Source organism: Colobus angolensis, unplaced genomic scaffold, assembly GCF_000951035.1.
Source record: "Colobus angolensis palliatus isolate OR3802 unplaced genomic scaffold, Cang.pa_1.0 Scaffold249, whole genome shotgun sequence".
Classification (NCBI taxonomy): domain Eukaryota; kingdom Metazoa; phylum Chordata; class Mammalia; order Primates; family Cercopithecidae; genus Colobus; species Colobus angolensis.
This window is the reverse complement of record NW_012115699.1, coordinates 1,883,429-1,897,574: the sequence shown is the minus strand read 5'-3', so window position 1 is coordinate 1,897,574 and position 14,146 is coordinate 1,883,429. Positions and strand designations below refer to the sequence as shown.

The window sequence follows — 14,146 nt, the reverse complement described above, 5'->3', positions numbered from 1 at the left end:
CTCCTCTTCTGTCCTTCAAAGCATCAGCACAGACAAAATTCCGGATAAAGATTTGTTGTACATATCACAACCTGAATGTTGAGCAAACACAAGCGTGTCCTAATCAAAACTCATCTTTCATTTTGGCTTCCTACCATCCTTTTAAATTTTATTTGCCCTAGACTCTTGACTTTTCTGCTCACAATCAGGTAGTAACAATATTGCAATTACTTAGTTGTAAATAGTCTATAAAAGGCTAGTTTGTATAATAGTAAGAACTCAGAACCTGGCTGAACCTGTAATTCCAGCACTTTGGGAGGTCAACCTGGGAGGATTGCTTGACTCCAGGAGTTTGAGACCAGCCTGGGCAAGACGTTGAAACCACTTTCTGCAAAATAAATAATAATAATAATTTAGTCAGGCACAGAGGCTTGCACTTGTAGTGCTACCTACTGGAGAGGCTGACGTGGAAGGAGCCTTTGAACCCAGTAGTTCAAGGCTGCAGTGAGCTATGATTACACCACTGGGTGACAGAACAGGACCCTGTCTCTTAAATGGGAACCTAAATTATCATCCAATCTTTTTTCCTCCTTCTAGCTGGAGAGAAGGCATGGAAAACCCTGCTTTCTGAGAAGACGCAATGGTCAACTTATCTTGTTCTCAGCTCATGTTCCACAAACTTGCTAAAGAAGGTTGGCAATGAGGCTGGAGGTAAGTTCATTAGGGAACAAGGGCAGGGTCTCCTAGAGTGGGGACCTGTGTCTGATGGAGCCTGCCTGCAAGGCTGATATCTGAAGCTGACCTCTTCTCCAGTGGTGCATTCCTGGGCTTTTTAGAGGCTCCCTGCTTGTGCCTCTGACCACAGCTCTGTGATGTGAGCAGTGCATTCAGCCTTCTGGATATCTTCTTCCTCTACCCCTAAACCCCTGATTCAATGATGGCCCATTCAGCACTGAATCTCGCTGTTGGGAGCCCCTCAACCCCCAAGGCTGTGCTCTCAGGCAGATCTTGCAACTGCACCATCTGGCTTTCCCACCTCTTCGTGGTCTGGGAAGCACATATTCCTGTTCTGAGGAATTCTGGGAGTGCAGCCCAGTTCCGGAGAAGTATTGTCTATGCTGTCGCACAGGCTTCCTCAGTCGTCTCAATGTGAGTCAGACATGCATTTTCTGTGCCCCCAGCCTGTGAGAACACAGTGCAAGGCCGCTTACTGCTCCCAAGGAAGCCCTCTCACTAGGCTTTAGTGAAGGAGGCATCCCCTTCACACTCTTCCAAAAGGAAGTGGAGACTTGTCAACAGTGCACTCCAAAGAACCTTTCACAGTTCCCCTGCCTTCCCTCCTCTGTGGATGCTTATACAGATCCTTCTACGTTCTCAAGTAGGGGACAGTGTTCAAGTATTGTTGAAGCTGTTCTGGGAAATTTTCTTTGTGAATTGTACATATTTGGAGCCGTCTTACCCTCGAACATACCTGTGCCTCGGTGGAGGCAGGGAAAGTCCTGTCAGATCTGCAATGGGGATGAAAACCCTAACAGGGTTCCCGGTGGCAATTCAGAAATTCTCAACTCACTCACTCCTTTCCTCATTCACTCATTTACTCACACGACGCTTGTTCTTTGAACCAGGAACCTGGAAACATCCCAGGGCCTGGGCAGCCCTAATGTTTAAGCAGTCTTTATTTCATTCTCTTTGAATTGTCTTTAAGTCATCAATTTTTAGGGTGTGGCTACTACTGCCTGGGACTGAATTCAGCTGCTCCACACACTTGGAGTGAAAATGTGAGCAAACCTCTCTCATTTTACCAAATTGCATGGCAAGTAGTGTCCCGTTACCCCGTTATCATAAAAAGAGCATCTCCTCGAGACTCACCTGTCAAGATCCAGGTGTGTGTGAGAACCGGGATGAGCTGTCTGCCGCTGCCCGGCGCTGCCACACGGTGGCGTCGTTGGACGGTCCCTCAGCCTTCCACAAAGCGGCTTTTGTCTGTATCCCTGTACAGCCGCGGAGGTTCTCTAGGGAGGATGACCCCATTCCCTCAGCGGTAACCTCAGCCAGGGGTGACCTCCACTTGAGCTCACGAGGCTGCAGCTCAGCTGAGTTCCGCCGCCAGTTTCCTTTCACAGTCGCCTTCCAGGTGCCAGCTCGTCCCAGGAGCCCCAGGGCAGCGCAGGCTCCCATGAATCCCAGGGTTCTTTTGTTGTCAACTCAAAACACAAAGGGTCCTGTTACCACCTCCCCTTCCTGGGCAACAGAGCTACTTGCCATCCATCTACACGTCTGAGAAAAGTACCCTCCGTGACCTCTTAGGGCATCCCTGGGTGCTGGACCTCCTCCCCGCCCCTTCTCCTCTCCCCAGGTTAGCACCCCTCATGGAAGCCAGGCTGGTTTTCCCTCCTGGTCTACAAGCCAAAGAAGCTGGCGCTATTTTCACCAGGAAAGGGGACTACAGATTTAATTTTTAAATCTTTTACAAGCACCTCTCTTGTAAGTCACCTGCCTAAGACAGAGTAACAATGTGTCTAACATGCTTTGAACTCTAGAACAGTCCATAGCCCTGACCTTCAGAGTGGAGCTCTGGGAGCACATTTGAAAATCGTGTAGGAGGCTGACCCTTCTGACTGTTAAGGAAGTGACTTTGGATTCCAAGGGCTTGTTCATGCATGATAATTAGTTTTTAAAGCTTCCAAGAGCAAAGGGTAGACTCCCTGGAGATGCAGAGTGGGGAACCCAGTGTTTTTGCATCAGACATGGAAGTCAGAGAGAGTGCTGGCTGTCATGCCAGGCACTAAGCCATATCCCCCCTTTGCTGAGTAGGAGCCAGTCACTGAAGGGAGCAGAGGGCTCTTAGGGTGAGACAGTCCAGCTCACAATCAGATAACATGAGCTGCCATCCTTGGACATAAGCTATATGCAAAGCATTTTGAGGAGCACTTTGTCTCTGTTATTTCTAATCCTCACGACCACACTGTTTGGAAAGTATTATTATATCCATTTTACACAAGAGGAAAACGTGGCTTGGAGAGGTTAAGGAACTAGTCCAATGTCACACAGCTAGTTATTAGCGGAGCTGGGATTCAAGATCTTGAGACTCTAAAACTCATTCTCTTCTCATAATTAAATGTTGCCTCTGAGAATGGTGTCCATGTTGGAAGAGGAAGATAAAGAGAAGGTAGTTGGGAATGGATCTCACCAGATAGTAGATTTCCTTCTGAGATTTCAAGTTTTGACAAATTATAACTTTGAATATAAGTCAGTCATGAAAATGGATCTGACATGCAGTCCCTGGGGAAAGAGACTCAGTGGGTAGGAGCAAAGGGCACAGAATAAACTTGACCACATGTTTTCCTTGGGTGGGTTTCTTCTTCATCTGACTGTCCTCATCACATTTCTGTGCCTTCATCCTCCCACCCTCATGCCCCTGCAGAAAGTCTGACAAGTGACCTTTTCTGGACAAGGCTTTCTTTCCCTGATGCCTCCCAGCAAAAACACACATGTGGTTAGGCACTCTCTCCTCAGCATTCCCATTGTTCTTGCCCATGCATCAGTGCAGCAGGTATTATTCTAAGTACAGTCATTGTTTGTGTAGGCCTGGGGCTGCCACACCTGGAAGGGAATATTTTACCCAAGACGAGAGCAGATGCCAGGAATCATCTGAGCTCCACTCATTCAAGAACAGGGAGATCTGAAGGAAACCTGCAGAACCCCACAACGAAAGAGGGCTATGGTCATGGGTGAAGCAGGGACCATGAATGGGAACCTGGACAGGTTGATGGGAGCAATACTAACAAGTTAGGCCTGAAGGGGCAGCATCTAGCATGGTGCCAGCACATAGATGGTCCTCAGGAAGTGAGTGATAAATCGGGGAGGAATGGATGGTACATATGAACAGCCTTTATAAAGCCGAATCTCAGGCTGTATTTGTTACAGGCAGTTACCACAGTCTGGGTTGAAGCCATAATTCTCTCAAGAACTTGTCATCCTCCTGGAACTTCCCACTATATTTCTCAACTGACTTCCCCGTGAGTTTGTGGACTCACGGGGGACCACTCAGTGGACTCAGGATGTGGACCACTCGAGTTGGTAAACCACACCAACCATCCCGGCCACACTGCAAGCAGCAGCAGCTCCCTATCCAGGCTCCTGTTTGCAGAGCTGGAAATGGCTGAGCCCTGCATGGTGGTACAGCATGACTCAACCTCCTTGTTTGAGGGCCAGCCCCCACTCCTGGCCATGAATCTAACTGAGCCTAAAACCCCCTTGTTTTTCTAAGTGGGTGTTGGGAATTTCCTTGGTTAAGCCTCCAGGTCTTCCCTCCTTCCGGATTTAATGAGCTCATTTATTTTACTTTTTCACTTAGCAGGTTTTAGGGCCAGTTAATGAGTGACGGGGTTCTCTTTAAAAGACAAGTTGGCCGGAGCTCAGGGCACTTTTCTTGCCATTTCCCACCCTCAAGTCCCCAATGTCTCTGGAATTCTCTCCACAACACTGGCAACTGCCCTTCCCACTGCAATCCCCATATATGGAACTTTCTGGAACATAAGGACAGGGAGATCTCTGAATATTTTTGTGGTTGTTGTTTTGTTGTTTGTTTTGCTTTGTTTTGTTTTTTTTCCCTCCACACATTTTTCTGGGATGGTTGTTTCAATATGAGCTTGTGCTTTCAAAACAGAAGGAGGTGTGGATGCATCAGGAAAAGAGATCCATTTTTAAATGCAGGGCCTCCACTCTGAGTTCTGTCTGAAGTATTTGGTAGATTTTTGGGGTGGGGCGAGCTGATTGTGAATTCCAGGGAGACTTGCCAGATGCTATTTAAACCTCCTTTGTGTGAAGTTGGCTGTAAAGAGCTGCCAGGAGGGCGCACTAGTGGAAAGGAACTTGGAAGCCAACCTTCAGCCCAGAGAGAATGAGAAAGAATCCAGGGTCCATATGGCGCGAATACATGCCTGCGGCAACTCAGTGACTGACTCAGTTCCTAGAAGCTACTCTCCGTAATGCCTTCTCTGCTTCTAGGTTGAATCATATACTGGAGAAAGCTTAGTCTAGAGAGTCTCCTGTACCTTTGTCCGTCCATCCACCCATCCAGTAAATAAAGACTGAGCATTTACTGTGGGTCAGACACTGAGCTAGGCACTAGGGCGTCAGGAGGAACAACTGGCCACAGTCCTAATGAATGCCCATAGGCCAGAAGAGTGAGGATTCCTGTGTGGTCGGAATGACAGACAGTGGGGGAGGCACTAGAGGATAAGTCATAGAAACCTCAGCATGTCACGCTTGGATAGCTTGCAGAGCAGTTGCTAACTGCTTGTTTCCTGCTGAAGCACCAAAGCTTGGATATTATGCTCCCAACTGGGAAGGCAGAGCCTACGACTTGCTTCTGCCTGGAGGACCAGGCTGTGGGTGGCAATGGGAGCCTGAGTTTCTCTGCTAAACCTTCATACCAGGCAAGAGTCCGGGGCCAGTGTTATTAGCCAAAAACACATTTTGAAGCTTGTTGTGATCTGACTCCCTACCTGACCCAAGCAAAAAACAGAGAGAAGGGCTCAGGTGGAAGAAGGCAGCCCACCTTCATCTGCGTTGGGTTGCTGTGTGTATTGGCTCCCTAGAGCTGCTGCAACAAAGTACTACAGACTGTGTGGCTTAAACAACAGAAATTTATTTGCTCACAGTTCTGGAGGCTAGAAGTCCAAGATCAAGATAGCAGTAGGGTTGGTTCTTTTTCAGGGCTATGCAAGAGAAGCTGTTCCTTGCCTCTCCCTTAGCTTCTGGGGGTTTGTCAGCAATCTTTGGCATTCTTTGGCTTTTAGAAGTGTCACCCCAATCTCTGCCTTCATCTTCATATGGTGTTCGCCCTGTGTGGATGTCTCCATGTTCACGTTTCACCTTTATATAAGAATACCAGTCATATCGGTTAACCAGCCCACACCACGACTTCGTTTTAACTAATTCGATCTGAAATGACTCTATTTCCAAATGAGATCATATTCTGCAGCACTGGGAATTAGATTTCAATCTGTGAATTTTAGGGGTATACAATTCAACCCATAGCACCATGATTCTGACGTTATCCTTCTCCTCCAGCCATCAGCACTACCTATGAGGAGGAGGTCAGGACTGAGTCCATCTCAAGGAGGATCAGGAGTGGTGTCCTAGGGAGAACCAAAGGGTGGTCTACAAGCAGGGAAACAACTACTAGAAGGAGAGTTTGGGCTAGAGAGGAGCCTGGCACATGGATGTATGATAAGCAGCTGCAGAAACGTAGAAGAGCAGTTATCAGGGTGCACAGATTTGGTCCTCTGCCCCATTGTGCTTGGAGCTAGCAGGAGCCTAAAGTAGAAGAAAGCCCCACGCAGGCAACTATTTTTAGCTTGGGACAGAGTTGTCAGAGGATGGCAGGGGGCAGAAAGGCCCCTGGGATCTGGGTGAGAAGACCCTGAGACTTGAAAGAAAGGGGAGAATGGCTATCGGGGTCCTGAGCTCCGGAGGACTTTTGAGTCGTTTAGTGTGCAGGAATGAGAGTGTGAGACTGAGTGAGGGCACCCGGGGTGACGCTGCCTACATGAATGGCTGGGTGTTGATTCATAGCCATACAGGATTAGCTAAAACTCTTAGCCACTTCCTCTTTGAAACACAAGATTAATTTAATTAAAAAGCATAATTGTGGTGGGATATTGTCATATAGCCTTGTAGACTTTGACAGATAATTCTGAAAAAGAAAATAGGGCACGTTTGCCTTACCAAATATTGACATTTAAGATAAAGTGATTTCCATCAAAATAATATGTTTTGGCACATGAACAAGTGGTCCACTGGAACAGGCTAGAATCCAGGAATGGGTACCATATGTTTGCAAAAGTAGTATTTGATAAAGACAACATTTCAATTCAGTGGGAAAGTTGTGATTGATTCAAGAAACAGTGCTGACCTAATTGGCTCTTCATCTAGGGAAAAAAAGTGAGATGGGTTTTGGTTAAAGATACAAATGTGAATAAGTAAACACAAAGTATTTGAAGAAAATCTAGTGGAAAGTTTCTATAACTTTGGCATAGAGGAGATAAATTTACTGGTAGCAAGAATTCCAAAATCCAACAAGGAGAAAACAAATGACACATTTTATGACTTATTTTTTCAAATTACAAGAAGAAAACATTATAAGCAAAGTCAAAAGACAAGCTATAGTCTCAGATAAACATTTGCAGCACATATGAAAGGATATGATCCTTAACTTACCCAAAGCTCATAAAAATTGGTAATGAAATGGCCAAAAGCAACAGGAAAAAATATGAACAAGCAATTCACAAAAGAGGAAATAAAGATTTAGATGGGATAGATAAGTCAGAGAAAATAAAATTTCATTCTTTATTCTGCATGTAGGCAAAAATTTAAAAAATCAGAAACATCTTGTGAATGAGCACTTTTATATCTTGCCAGTGGGAACGTGAACTACTCAAGCCTCCAGGGAAAAATAATCTAGCAATGCCTATTAAAGCTCAAAATGCACACCCATTAAATCAGGAACCCTACTGTGGGTGGTCATTCCAGTAGATATAAAGTCATCGGTACCCAAGAATATGTTGACAAGGATGTTTACAGTAGCATTGTTCACTGTGGCAAAATATTGGGCAATGCACAATTATTCACCAATAATAAAATGGCCAAATAAGCATGGTACTTCCATGCTGTGGGCTATCATGTAGTTATCACAAAGAAAAATGAATGAGTTAGATCTATCAGTATATTCACATGAGCCAGCTGCAGTGGTGGGTGCTTGCGATCCCACTCACTTGGGTAGCTGAAGTGGGAGGATTGCTTGAGTCCAAAAAATTCAAGATCAGTCTGGGAAAAATAGCAAGATCCTATTAAAACACACACACACACACACACACATTCTCACCATGTGAATCTATATGTTATATGTTACATATTTATGTTTATGCATGGAGAGACATGCTAGTCTTATATTAAATGAAAAAAGCATGTTATGAGAAAATATGTATACTATGACTCAATCATTATAAAAATGTTGAACAAACAAAACAAAACTCAACACACATGTCTGTTCTGTGTTTGCATGTATTTATGCCAATTTGGATAAGCATAGTTTAATGGCATAAGTTGCCTCAGGACATAGAAATAAGAAGTGATTTTAAACTTCCTGTTTCTCTATCTTTGGCTGTTTTGCCTATTACAAGGATTTTTTTTTTTTTAATTAAAAACTATTGGATACAGGAAATTTAAAAGGGAAAAAAAGGACAAAGTGCTTAAAACACTCCTATGACTCACTGGGCCCTCAGGATGAAGTCTACTCTCTTTAGCTGATTTACAAGGCCCTTGGGATCTGGTCCGTGCATACAGCACCAGCCGTTCCCCTTTTCTGCCGTTTCCCTCTGTTCTCCAGCTGTACAGGACCAGGAGCATTCTTGACACAAGGCAGCCCTCTCATACACCTTGACCTCATCCGCCTTGGGAATCTCTGAGGCTCAGCAAGGTACTGGCTACCTATTCCTACAGCACCTTGTGCCTGTCTCCTTGGCGATATTGTTGGCTTCCTTGTGATCACCTGTTTACTTTAGTCTTATTCCATATTAGACTGTATGTTCTAGGAGGGCAGGCGTACTGTTCCTCACGGTGTCCTCAAAGACATGTTTAGGTAATTGTAGGTGCTAAATACAACAAATATTTGTTGAATGAATAAATGAAAGAAGAAAGAAATGGATGCCGAACATTAGAGATACAAAAAAAGAAACCCCACAGTCTATTCCCTTAAAATTGTGTAGTGGAACAACAAGCATGTAAACAGCCTAGTTAGAATATAAGAATATAATTATTGTCATGGAATAGAGGGAATATAACCTACCCAAAATAGCCTGGGGAAAGTCTGGAAGCATTCACCACTGAGAAAGGACTTAATCAAAGACTTGAAGGATGAATAGATATTTACCAGGAAAATAAGAGGATAGAGTGATGTTTCTGGCATAAGGACCAGCTCCTGCAAAAGCAAAGAGAACATATTCTGAAAATCTCAAGAGATTTAGTCTTGCTTGAGCATAAAGTTCAAGGTTGAGGAAAGGAGTATATGAAGGATAATAAATGGAAGCAATCATACTGAAACCAAATCATTCATGTAGGGTCCTGCAGGTAATGCCTATGGGTTTAGAGTTTATATTGAAGGTAGACACAGGGAACTATTGAAAAAGACTTAAGCAGCGGTGTGACATGAAGGGCTTAGGATCACACTGACAAAATAAAGATGAGTTAGGGTGGGGATAGGAGATGATGTTAGATAAAGGGAAATTGGCCAGGGGCACAAAAGAAAGGAGTTTTCTACAATCTCTTGATGAAGTTAACAGTCTGAACCAGGGCAGAGACAGAAGTGAGCTCAATCGAGGAAAGATTGGTGAAATACAAAGGAGATCAAGTTGGCATGACTGGGTTCTCGACGGGCTGTGGTGGGGACTGGGAATAAAAATGACCTTTACATTTCTGATTTGGCAACTCATTTCATTTATTACAAGAAACGCTGGAAGAGAAGGTATTTTGAGAAAAATAAAAAACAATGAACTCAGCTTAGGCCACTCATTTCATAGGGCTGCCATAACAAGGTTACATAAACTGTGTAAAACTGTGTAGCTTAAAAAAAAGAAATCTTCTCTCACAGTTCTGGAGGCTGGAAGTTCAAAATAAAGGTGCCAGCAGGGCCATGTTTCCTCTGAAACCTGACGGGGAGAAGCCTTCCTTCCTGGCCTCCTCCCTGGCTTCTGGCAGTGGCCGACAGCCCTTGGTGTTGTTGGCTTGCAGCTGCGTCGCTCCAGCTTCTGCCTCTGTCATCACACGGCCTCCCTGTGCATCTCTGTGCCTAGTCTCTGTGCGTCTTTGCAAAATGTCATATGACATTTTCCTCTTCTTATAAGGATGCCAGACATGTATTGGATTAGGACCCACCCTAATGACTTCTTGATTATATCTGCAAAGACCCTATTTCCAAATGAGGTCACATTTACAGGTTAGGCTTCAACACATCTTTTGGGGAGGGGGGCAATTCGACACCTAATAACAGTTTAGAGTTTGAGTTTGAAGGGACATGGGACCTTTGGGGGAAGATATTCAGGAGGCCTTGGATAGATGGGGTAGAGGGCTCAAGGGACAGGTCTGGGCTGCATAGCTTTAGGATCTAAAAGCGAGGAGACACAGCATGGGGTACACACAGCAAGTGGGCAAGTGACCTGAGAAGAGAAGCCTTGAGGAAGGTCATGGTTAAGAATCCCACACAGGGAGTGACTGTGAAGGAAGGGCCAGAGTATGTGTGTCTGCCAAGAACCCTGTGTGCATGGCTGTCACTGAGCCAGCCTGCATCCCTCCTTTCCTGAGAGCTGACCTTTGCCCCTTAGAGCCCCAGATGCTGTGTTTTCTGGTTCTTCCACATGTGAATTCCTCCCTTAATATTTGACACTGCTTCTGTTCCTTGTTCAGCAAGCACTGGAGACCTGCAGCCACCTCTCAGAGTCAGCAGGGCTATTACAAGATGTTGGGGCCAGCCGCCTCCTTAAACTCAGCACTACAGTACAGCATTGATAAAGCAAACAAGGCGAGCTTGTTTGTACTTTGTATTTCTTCAGAAATGAGCTGGCAGTTTTGTAATAACACTGAGGAATTACACTTTAGTGCATTACTGAACTATTCCTGCATGTCCATACAAGTGTTGTCCACAGAGTACACATCTTCCCTGTCCTATCCCATACCCCCGTCCCCAAGATAGTCTGTCAAGCCTGCTTTCAAGTATCAGAGAAAGCCGCAGATTCTATCTAGAAGGTGAAATGGGAGGTCAAAGCAGACCAGAATGAGTCAGCCAAAAGCCTCTATACCCATGCATCTGAAAGGGGTGCCTTTCAAGTAGGGTAGAGCAATGGAACATCTTCTCCCTGAGGGCAGGATGCTTGGCTGGCTAGCTCACTACTGTAGCCTCAGCACATTCAGCATCTGGTGGACTCATGGTAGACACTCAACAAATCTGTCCAGGCTCTGTGTGGCATAGGATATGAGATGTTTGTCCACACTGAGATCAGAAAATGACTGACCAGTGATGCCTGGCTAATGTGGGATTCCCACTCTGATGCTTAGAGAGCAGGAGTGAGATGTTAACTCTGTCATCTTTTCTTTTATCTGGGGGTGTGGAGGGGGCAGTGGTCAGTGGCCAGGCCTACTGCAGTACGGCAGTTCTGAGCCTCCTACTGCTTGCTCCCACAAGGTCCACTCTCTCTGCCTCTAGGAAGTGAAGAGCAAACCATGGTCAGGGTGAATGTTGCATTACGGCTTAGTAAAAACAATGGCTAATATTTATCAAGTGCCTGTTAGGAAGTAGGCTCTATGCATCTTATATGCATATCTCAGGTAACCCTTGGTACAACTCTATGAGGTAAATTCTATTTCTATCACCATTTTTAATTTAATTTAATTTTATTATTTGTTTAATTTTATTTTTTTGAGACAGAGTCTTGCTCTGTTGCCCAGGCTGTAGTGCAGTGGCACAATCTCAGCTCACTACAGCATTTGTCTCTCAGGTTCAAGCAATTCTCCTACCTCAACCTCCCAAGTAGCTGGGACTATAAGCATGTGCCACCACACTTTGCTAATTTTTGTATTTTTAGTAGAGATGGGGTTTCACCGTGTTGGCCAGGCTGGTCTTGAACTCCTGATCTCAGGTGATCTGCCCACCGCAGCCTCCCAAAGTGCTGGGATTACAGGTGTGAGCCACCGCGGTCAGCTATTTTTATTCTTGAGATGGAGTCTTGTTCTGTCGCCCAGGCTGGGGTGCAGTGGCGCCATCTTGGCTCACTGTAACCTCCGCCTCCCAGGTTCAGGCAATTCTCCTGCCTCAGCCCCTGAGTAGCTGGGATTACAGGTGCCTGCCACCATGCCCAGCTAATTTTTGTATTTTTAGTAGAGACGGGGTTTCACCATACTGGCCAGGATCTCGAACTCCTGACCTCAAGTGATCTGCCCACCTGGGCCTCCCAAAGTCCTGGGATTACAGGCATGAGTCCCTGTGCCCGACCTTCTATTACCATTTTAAAAATGGAAAAAATGAAATTTAAAAAGGGAAGTCACTCTATATCAGGTTTCACAGCTAGAATGTGATGGTGCAGGTGTTTGAACCCAGATTATCTGGATTTGGAGCCCACTCATTGAACCGTTTCATTGCACTTGTGAGCTGTGTTGGTCTCTTTTTGAAATCACCTCCACTGGTTACAAGTTTTGCTTATGAGTTATTGCCCATGAGAAAGGGCAAGAATGATGTAGAAGGTTAGGAAACCCTCAGGGCAGGTGTTGTCAGGTTCCAGGAATTAGAAGACGACTTTGGCTTCGTGAGGAAAAACAGCAGTGAGTTTGGAGGGAAATGCGGAGGAGCCTGGGTGACTACCGTCGTTGCTGCCCGGGAGCTCTGTGTGTCTGGCTGGCTGAGATCAGCTGTCACCATGTACAAGCCTACAAAGGATGTGGACTCACAGACTGGGCTTGTCAGTCAGCAAATTATACATCAGAACTAGTGATTCACAGCCTTTGAAGCTTGGTGGGGACCTCAAAGATAATCCAGTTTGACTCTGATTTCACAGGTGAGAAGCCTGAGGCCCACAGGTCAGAGCAGGGATTACGGTGGATTAAAGATGACAGCCAATTGGCCCAGGTACACAAGGCTGCCCTGCATGGTGGGCGTCCTGTAGGCGTCTCGGTTGGCTTGGAGGACCTGGGGCTTATAATTGGGCGCCAGGGTTGGGGCTGGCTGCTTCTGCATGGCGCTGCAGCCTTGGAGAAGTGGCTGGTAGTTGGAGGGCAGCGAGCTGGCATTCTGGTGGGCTTAGCGAAAGGAGGGCGGGGGTCATGGAGTGCAGGGCGTTCCTGAAGCCGGCCTGGACGGCTTGCACTGCTAGGAAGAGGGCCCCCCCACGACGAGGCCATCTCCTTGGCCCATGGTCCTTCTTGTACTTCATGTGCCGGTTCTGGAACCAGATTTTGATGTGGTGCTGACTGTGGTACAGCAGGTTGGCCATCTCCAGGCGCGAGGCCCGCGCAGGCTGCATGGAAGTGGAACTCGCTGTCCAGTTCCACCCACTGCGCACTCCTGGGACTCCCTGGGACTCCTGTCTTCCTCACCGCCGCCGCCCCCTGCTGGATGCAAAGGGCAGGGTTGGGAAGGGGAAAAGTCAAAGAGAATAACTGGGGGGAGGGGCGGGAAGGCGGGGAAAGGTGACTGGAAAACAAAAAAGGTGACCGAAAATGCCTTGACATTTCTCCCATTTAGTGGTGGGAACTACATCCCTCCCGCACCACTTCGCCCCACCCCACCCCACTCCGATTCTGGACAGGCTCTGTAATTGCTTGGCCTGCCTAAGTGACACTGTGCCAGTTTCTGGCCTCAGGCCTTACGGGACCAGCGGCTTCCACTTCCTGCTCTGGGAACCTGGAGTCTCGGAACCCAAATGCCATACTGCGAGGAAGCTCCAGCAGCCTCAGAGACACACGTGGGAAGGAGTTACGGTCCCTGGTCAGCAGCCTCTGCGGACAGTCAGCATTTTGGAGCCAACTAGGAAGAGGATCCTTCAGCTCCATTCAAGACTTCCTTGTTGGAAACACATGGAACAAGAACAGCCGTCTGCTCTGAGTTCTCCCCAAAATGCAGATTAATGAGCAAACTAGATGTTTGTTGCTATGGGAAGCCACTGAGTTTTGGGATGGTTTTCTACACAACACTAGGTAACCAGAACAGGGACCGAGTTGTGGGCATTCTGACTCTCAGCCAGCGTTTCTTTCACTCTATTTTGCTGGAGCTCAGTGGTTCCCTGTGAGTCTCCTGGTCACTCATCGCTCTGTGAGGTTGGACATGCTGGGTAAATCACCCTGCATGAGGATGGCTGGATGACTCAATGTCTTCAGCAGAAGTCACCAAACCTAATGATCATGAGAATCCCTGGGGTGTGAAGTAAGAGGTGTCCTCTACTCAACCAACTCTCTGACTCATCTACAATGTAATTCAATTTTGACGCTAACCACCTGGAGTGAGCGTCAGGCAACACAGGGTTAAGGTCTCAGTCCCACAAGACTGCTCTCACTTAAGGTGCCAGTTACAAGTATCAAGCCCCCAAAGTTATCAAATTGGCCACAAACTTGGGGGTTT

The 14,146-nt window shown here is 46.4% G+C and overlaps 1 protein-coding gene across 1 annotated transcript in view; it reads left to right on the top strand.

The window, feature by feature from the left end:
* Positions 1–14,146, top strand: part of EVA1A (eva-1 homolog A (C. elegans)) — a 143,954-nt gene that overhangs the window by 25,889 nt on the left and 103,919 nt on the right. The window lies entirely within an intron of this gene.